General features: G+C 51.6%; 1 pseudogene; it reads left to right on the top strand.

Annotated features, from left to right (window-relative positions):
* Positions 1-6,219: 6,219 nt before the first annotated feature.
* On the top strand, positions 6,220-7,152 carry LOC132086221 (olfactory receptor 14I1-like; annotated as a pseudogene).
* Positions 7,153-8,798: the final 1,646 nt, after the last annotated feature.

Raw genomic sequence — 8,798 nt, 5'->3', positions numbered from 1 at the left:
GTGCCCTGGTGGATTCTCTCCCTTTATTCCATTAAAGTTGAAGGACTCCTCTGTCTCCTTTATGGACACTGGCTTTTCATAGTGTGATTTTCCATACATGACACCATGGAACATCACAGAACCAGGGAGCCATTGTGACACATCAAGGCCCTGTTGGAACAGAAAAACCATTGCTGACAGTACAGAACTCATGGAACCAAGGGGCCATTGGAACAATGCACATCCAAGGACACCATGGTGACACTATGGAACCTCATGGAATCAGGGAGACCATTGTGACACTCTGGTACCTCACAGAATAAGGGGGACCATTACGAAATTCAGGACCCTGTGGAAACAAGGGTCAAGGATGAAGCTGTGGGGCCCGTAGAACCAAGGAGCCATTGGGACACAGTGGGGCCGCAGGGACCCGAGGAGCCATGGTGACATTGCAAGCGCTCAGGGAAGCATGGGGCTATTGTGACACTACAGAAGAAAGGAGAACAATGTGACACTCCAGGGCCTCATGGAACCAAGGAGACCATTGTGACACTGTGGGGCCCTATGCAACCAAGGGCACAGGGAACAGGTGTGGCTGGTTTGGCCTCCCGGGGGCTGCTGGACAGGTCTGGCTGACCTTGGCATGTCAAGGCTGCTTCTCCTCTGCCCCTGAAGCACTGGGACTCTGGGCTTTCCTTCCTATGGGAGAGAATTGTCCTTGCCCTGCAGGAGCTCATGGCCAAAACTGGGATTCCTCTCCCAAATTTTCTTATATGCAAAGATTGTTCCCAGATGAAATCTGCCAGGAGAGACAGATCTGGATGCCTTGGCCACCCAGGGGCCACCTCTCATCTGCCTTTGAAACACTGGGATCATGTGCTTTTCTTTCTTATGGGAAAAAACCATCCATCTCGACCAGGTGCCCATGGCCAAAATTGAGAATCTGCCTCCAGAATTCCCAACATCCAAGGATAGCTCCCAGACAAAAGCTGCCAGGACTGACAAGTCTGGCTGGCCTTGGCTTCCTGAGGGCTGGCACTCATATGCCTATGAAGCACTGTGCTTTCCTTCCTAATGAAAAGGACTTGTCTTCCTGTCCAGGCACCCACAGCCAAATATGAGATTGCACCTCCAAAATGCCCTATGTCCAAGGAGAGTCCCTAGATGAAAGGTGCCAGGACAGACAGGTGTGGCTGTGTTGGCCTAAGGGTGGCCACCTCTCATCTTCTTCAAAAACACTTATACTTGGCTTTTTTTTTATTTTTGGTAAAAACCATCCATCCTGACCCGGTGCCCATAGCCAAACCTGGAATTCTACCTCCAAAACTCTGTACATTCAAGGATTGCTCCCAAATGAAAGCCAGACAGGTCTAGCTGCCCTTGCCACTTGGGAGCTGTCCCTCACCTGCCTCAAAACACTGTGGCTCAATGCTTTCTTTCCTATGGAAAAGAACCATTCTCAAGGAGTCCGAAGTCAAAATTGAGATTTCTCCTCTGAAATTCCATATATCCAAGGACTCCTCCATGACAAAAGCTGCCATGACAATCAGGCCTGGCTGGCTTGGGAGCCAGGACAGGAGCCACCTGTCTCCTCTTCTGCCTTTGAAACACTTGGGCTCCGTGCTTTCCTTCCTCTGAAAAAGAACTGTCATTCTTATCTACAAAGAAATGGCCAAAATTGGGATTCCACCTCCCAAATTCCCTATATCCAAGGGTTGCTTTCATACAAAAGACTAGAACAGAGAGGTCTGGCTGACTCAGGCCTCTGATGGCCACCTTTCGTTTGCCCCTCAAATATCGGTGTTCCCTGCTTTCCTTCCTATGTAAAAGAACCGTGCTTCTCCTCCAGGTGTCCATGTCTGAAATTGGGATTCCACCTCCAAAATTCCCTACACCAAGGGTTGCTCCCAGGTAAATCTGTCAGTACCATCAAGTCTGGCTGGCCTCTGGTGGATGCCCCTGCAACACTGGGGCTGGGTTCTTTCCTTGGGAAAGAAGGAAGATCCCTGGGACACTGTGGGGACCTCATGGAACCAAGGGGATCATTGTGGCACCATTGGAGCCCATGGAACCAAGGGGCCATGGTGACACAGAAAGGCCCCATGGACCCAGAGACCATTATGACTCTGTGGGGCCTGATGGAACCAGGAAGACCATTGTGACCCTTCAGGGACTCGTGTCACCAAGGGGGCATTATGACACTTCAGGTCCTCATGGAAGCAAGGGACCACTGGGACACTGTGGGGCCCCATGGAACCGAGGGAACATGGAGCAGGTCTGGCTGCAAGTACTGAGCCCAGCTGGGGTCACGGAACCATCTGCAGGCCCCAGGTGAGATATGAACTCTTTCAGTGCTTCCATCCTCCCTCGAGTGAGAGAAAAGGATAAAGTGCAGGCACATAGAGGAATAACATGAAGACACCGAGGGCAACGAAGAGGAAGTTGAGTCCCAGATGGGAGGGATGAGGAGATGTCCTCATCTTGGGGCTGCAATCCTCTGGTAAAGCTATGGAGAAGGATATAACTGATACATCAGACTCTCCTTTTCCCTGTATCGCATTGAAAAGTACGAGGAAATTACTTGTTCAGCAAAGCCCTCCATGCTAAAGTAGCAAATTTCAAAGTAGCTGTGATCCCATGAGAAGTTTGAACATGGAAAAAGGGAAGCGTGATGAGATCCTGTGCCTTCACGGGGAGAAGAAAAAGATGTCCTCAGAGATGAAGATGATTTCAGAAATAGATGAGGAGAACCTTTGCTCTTACACAACTCATCTTTTAACTAATACCCCATAAGTTGACATGGCCCATAAACACAACTGTAAAAGAGCTTTGAAAAAATGGGAGGGATGTCACAATTGCAGATTTTTCTGGGCAGTTGCTATTCATGGAAATTGAGAGTGACAAGAGAAGTGTCTCTTCTGGACAAGTCTCCGTAGCATGAAAGAGAGACTCCTCTCCTTAATTGAACTCAAGAAAGACTATTCTAGTTGGGGTAAACTGACTGAAAATTTTAGGTTTGTCTCTTTATATTGTCAGTAACAAAGAAAAGGTTGTAGGGAGAGGAGAACTGTTCTGAAAGTTGTGTTCTTATTACTCTTTCTTTTAGTTGCTATTAATGAACTTTTCTTTATACCCTCTAAAAGATTTGAGCCTGCTTTGCCATTCTCCTAATCTTATCACACAGGAGGAAATGAGTAACTATATTCTAGTGAGTGCACTGGTAATTAGCCAACACTGAAGCCACCAAAATAATTGCTGCATTCTCCAAGAAATCTCAAATTGGCGAACCAAAACCACTACAGTAACATTTCTGATGAACTGCACTAGAGCAGAGGGAAATCAAGGCAGAGCCATGGTTTGTCAGGACTTGCTTGATCCTAATGAGCCCTGTGGTGCATTTGGAGCTGAGCCCTGGAACCTCAGGGTCTGAGAGAAGACTGCACAAACCTTTCCAGGAGTCCAAGTCAGAAGAAAATTCCAAAGTATCTCAAACCATGGATGCATCCCACTGAGGTCCATCTGCTACACAGGCTCGTCATGGACTCCTTGGAGGAGAGAACTGGAGGCCAGGATGGCACAAAAACTTCTCAGAGATTCAGTGTGAAAAGGAAAATCGGGAGTACCTTAAAAAACTTGAGTAACTCAAAGTATTAATGAGCCCCACTAAATGTAAGTACAAAGCTCTCCAGGGACTCGTTAAAGCAGATAACGGGGGCCATGATTTCACAAAACTCTCACAGAGTCTGTATCAAAAGGGAAACACCAAGTAACTTAAAATAACTGAAGTTGCTTGAAGCATTAATGAGCCCCACTGAGTGTTGTTACTGACAAAGGCTCTCCAGGGACTAATTAAAGCGGATAATTGGAGGCCATGATTGCACAAACCTCTCAGAGACTCCAAGACAAAAGCCAAACCCAAAGTCCTTTGAAAAACTCTGTGAGCATTCAGGAGCCCCCAGGGCCATTACTGAGCAAGGCTCCCCAGGGACTCCTTCCAGCAGATCCTTGAGGCCACTGGGATGTGGGCTAGGGGTGGATGCTGAGGGCAGGACAATGGGCTGACAGTGCCCAGCCTGGCTGGGGCTGTGCCAGGACGCCCCAGGGCCTCAGAACAAGGTGTCTCCTCCCAGCCGTTGGTGGCACAGACACTGATGTTCCCCAGAACACCAAGACTCGGCTTCTCTTTGTCCCCACCTGTCATCCCTGCCTCCAGTTCTCTGCTCTGCCTGGGGACACTTTCTCAGTTGTGTCCCTCAGTGGAACCCATTAAAAGTCCAAGAAACTTTGGAGTTGGATTCTGACTTGGAGTTCTGGAGAGGTTTCTTCAGCTCCCTCTCAGGGACTGATGTTCAGGGCCTGAGCACAAAGCCCCAGAGGCTCATTAACGTTCTTGTGCTGTGTCTGTGCTGCTGAGCTGGGCTGGGCTCGTGGCACAGAGGCAGCTCCTGGTAACCAAGAAGAGCTTCAAAAGCACATTTCTCTTGATGAGCAGCTCTTCTGCCAGCCCAGCAGGGCTGGGACACTGCCTGCAGCCACCCCGGGCCCAGCACAGAGGCACAGAGAGCTTCAGTCAGTCAGGGCTGGGGAGGTGCTGAGAAGTGCCTGGGGCACAATCACAGCCAGTCCTTTGCACAGGAACCTCTGACTGCAGGACAATGCAGCTGCAGCTCCTGAAGCCATCTCCTAAAGCTGGAACATCCCAATGCCTACAGACCCTGTGAGTACAACTCTGGGTGTTTGTGGTGCAAAGGAGGAGAAATGCTCATGAAGCTCTGACATGCTGAGATGTTCTAATCAGTCATAGAATATTTCCAAGACAAGCTTTTTATAAAAGTGAGGAAATTTACTAAGAGTTCAAGTATTCAGTTTCCTAATATTGGAGAATGTCAGGAAGGTAGGGTTAAATATTAAAGATAGTATGAATTGCTAATCATTATATTCTTCAAGTCCCTGAGATATCCAAACTGTTGGTTTTAGCGATCAATAGATTCACAGGAGATCCCTAATGTGCTTTGAGTCACTCTGCCCATGGACAGCACCAGTGTCACCTTTGCTGGACCCATCAGGCTCAGTCTGAGCTGTCCTTTCTACAAGCTGCAAACAGAACCTGCCTCCAGCCAGTGCCCTGCAAACAACCAGGGTTCTGTACGGCCAAGGAGGGTGCACAGAGACTTGGGGTCTGTGAGTGCTGGCAAGGAGTGATCAGGCACAGGGAAACACCTGCAGGAGGAAAAATTCCAGGAAGCAGTGAGAAGATCGGGCAATGAGAGAAAACAAAACCCAGGAATGCTGTGGCAGGGAGAGTTTAGAGATGCCCACAGGATCCCCTCCAGTGCAGCCCCTCCCTCTGAACAAGCCCTCTCCCTCCTGTGCCCCAGCTCAGCCTCCGCCCTCAGGGCTGGGGCTCCAAGGCGTGCAGCCCCTCCTGTGCAGGCAGAGCTGCAGCAATGCCGTGGGGCAGCTCTGCAGCCCCGGGCCCAGTTCCCTCTGCAGAGCGCAGGGCTGGGAGCAGCTGCCGGGCATGGGGGGGTCTGGCAGGGGGCACAGCTGGCTCAGGGTGACGCTGTCCCCAGTGCCCGGCTCTGGGCAATGCTGTCAGTGCAGCCAGGGAAGGAGCTGCATCTCCCTCAATCCAATGCCATCATGAGGACACTTGGGAGTCTCCCTGAGATTTCAGTCCAAGCTGGGAGCTTCAATCCAGGGTGCAAACCTGTCCTGGAGCATTTCTGAGTTATAAGATTGATGGGGAAAGGCAGAGGTGTTGTGACACAGAAAATGCTGCTGGGTTGGTAAAATGAGCAAAGTGAGTCCTTGGCTACAAATGTGGAGCTGGGCTGTGGTGGATCCATCTGCTCTCAGCAGTAGGTGGTGGCATTTTAAGGGAAGCATAAGAAGGTGGTCACCTTCCACCTGAGAAAGTTTAAAGCCCAAAGAAACTCTGAACAGGTCAGAAGTACAGACCATCTCTCCTCAGTCTGCATTCATCATCTTGACCCAGGGAACTCACTCTGTTCTCCCTGAGGGCCTCAGACATGCTTTTGTTTTTATATCCAAAACAACCAGCAGAGACATGGGGGGAGCTTATAAAGAAAACCTCAGAACTCTTAAACATTAAAGACAATGTCTGTGTGTTACCGAGGAGGATGTATGGGAAATGGCCTTGATTTTGTTTACAGGTACCTCCCCTAAGTATTTACTGTCCTTTCTGCATGAACAGGTCCCCATGTGCAGCCCCAGCAAATGTCCAACAGCAGCTCCATCAGGCACTTCCTCCTGCTGGCATTGGCAGACACACGGCAGCTGCAGCTCCTGCACTTCTGCCTCTTGCTGGGCATCTCCCTGGCTGCCCTCCTGGGCAACGGCCTCATCATCAGTGCCGTAGCCTGTGGCCACCACCTGCACACGCCCATGTTCTTCTTCCTGCTCAACCTAGCCCTCAGCAACCTTGGCTCCATCTGCACCACTGTCCCCAAAGCCATGCACAATTCCCTCTGGGACACCAGGGACATCTCCTTCACAGGATGTGCTGCTCAGCTCTTTTTCTTTATGTTCTTCATTGGAGCAGAGTTTTATCTGCTGACCATCATGTGCTACGACCGCTACGTATCCATCTGCAAACCCCTGCACTACGGGACCCTCTTCGGCAGCAGAGCTTGTGCCCACATGGCAGCAGCTGCCTGGGCCAGTACCTTTCTCTATGCTCTCATGCACACAGCCAATACATTTTCCCTGCCCCTGTGCCATGGAAATGTCCTGGGCCAGTTCTTCTGTGAAATCCCACATATCCTCAAGCTCTCCTGCTCCAAATACCAACTCAGGGAAGTGGGACTTCTTGCTGTCAGTGCCTGTTTGGTATGTGGCTGTTTTGTGTTCATGGTTTTCTCCTATGTGCATATCTTCAGGGCTGTGCTGAGGATCCCCTCTGAGCAGGGACGGCACTAAGCCTTTTCCACCTGCCTCCCTCACCTGGGTGTGCTATCCGTGTTTATCAGCACAGGCACATTTGCCTATTTGAAGCCTCCCAATATTTCCTCCCCTTCCCTGGATGTGGCCCTGTACGTTCTGTACTCGGTGGTGCCTCCAGCCCTGAACCCCCTCATCTACAGCCTGAGGAACCAGGAGCTCAAGGCTGCAGTGTGGAGGTTGATGACTGCATGCTTTCAGAAACATTAAAATGCTGGGCAATATCTGCAAATAACTTGTAATCAAAGTCATCTTTGCTACTTCTTTTTGGCTTAAGTGTGGAGGTTCTTTTCCTTTATTTTATGTTTAAATATAGTCCAGAAAAAATGTCATTGTTTGTGCCATTTCCCATTTTTTTTTCTCTCCAAATTTCCTGTGGCCACAGACTGTGTCAATGAGGGGCTGAACTCTGGGTGACTTTAAAGGAAATAAAGGACTTCCCAGCAGAGTTTTCTGCAGAGATGCCCTTTTGTTGCCTTCTCTGGAGCTGCAGCAGCAACGTCTGTGTGCAGAGCTGGGGGCAGATCAGTGCTGGCCCAGCAGCTGTGCCCAGCAGCATCCGCACTTGGTGTTTCCAGTGCTGCTGCCGTGGCCCTGCCCCACTGCCCTGGTGGCCCTGGTGTTGCTGCAGGGCCTGAGTGCTCTCAGGTCCAGGCACAGCCCTGGGGGTGGCAGTGCCGGGGCTGCAGCAGGGACAGGCCATGGACACTGCTGGGGCAGCGCTGACGCCTCAGCCCAGGGCCTGGGGGCTCCAGGCTCCTTGCCCAGGCTCTCTCAAGAACACACCCAGGCCAATGCTCAGCACAGAAAACCCCTGTGAGAAGCCCCAGGCTGGCCATGGCAGGCTGGGGGCAAACAGCATGGCTGGGGCTCTGCAAGGGCCCTTGGGCAGATGGGAAGGAGCAGCAGAGCAGGGGCTGATCCATCTCCAGTGCGCTGCACAGCGCAGGGCAGCGTCCCAGAGCGTCCTGATGGAGCTGCCAACAACATCCTCCCCTCTGCAGCCCTGGCCTCTCCTCCAGCTCACACAGGTGCCCCATCCTTGCAGGCACACACACGGCAGGACTGCCTCAGCAGCCCCTGTTTGCATTGCACAGAGCAGGGGGAGCACCCCCATGCTGTTGGTGTGGGGACATGAACCTGAGGGAGCACAAATGCCATCAGCCCTTGGGACCAGCAAAGGCTGGGGGACTCAAGGGAAACCACTCAGCTTTGTCCTGGCTTCTGCAGTCAGCCAGAAAGTTTGTTCCCATCAGCTGGGAGTTTCCTGTCCCACTTCAGATGCTGTTGCTCAGAGCCAGGGCTGCCTGGCAGCCACCCCAAACTGCCCTGAGCATTTCCTTGGCTTCATCTTGGCTTTTTGTACTCTTTCCCTCGTATAAATTTCTTCCTCTTGCCCACCCCTGTTCCCTGCCCTGCTAACAGCGCATCCCTGTTTGCCCTTTCCTCTCTGGCCCCACTCCCCATTGCAGTTCCTGACTTGGCACCATGGGAATGTCCCTTGGGCAGCAGGATCATCCTACAAGTGCTGCAGGAATTGCCTGCAGGCTCCTGCAGTGCCTGGTGCTGCTTCCTTGCCAGAGGCACCCCAGGCCAGGGGGGCACATCTGGGCTGCTGTGTCTGGCTCTGAGGCTCCCTGTTCTTGGCAGTGAGGAGGAGCTGCAGAGGCTCTGCAGGACTGACAGGATGGGCTTTGGGGCTGGCAGGAGAAACTGAGGGACCTGGGCTGCTGGAGCTTCTGAAGAGGAGGCCCAGGGCTCCTCCTGCAACTGCTGCACGGGTTGTTTCAGAGAATCAATGAATGAGCAAGGTTGGAAAAGACCTTGGAGATCATCAAGTCCATCCTGTGCCCTGA

This window comes from Ammospiza nelsoni, chromosome W (assembly GCF_027579445.1).
Source record: "Ammospiza nelsoni isolate bAmmNel1 chromosome W, bAmmNel1.pri, whole genome shotgun sequence".
NCBI lineage: Eukaryota > Metazoa > Chordata > Aves > Passeriformes > Passerellidae > Ammospiza > Ammospiza nelsoni.
The sequence above is the reverse complement of the archived record's forward strand: the minus strand, read 5'-3'. Positions and strand labels throughout refer to the sequence as shown.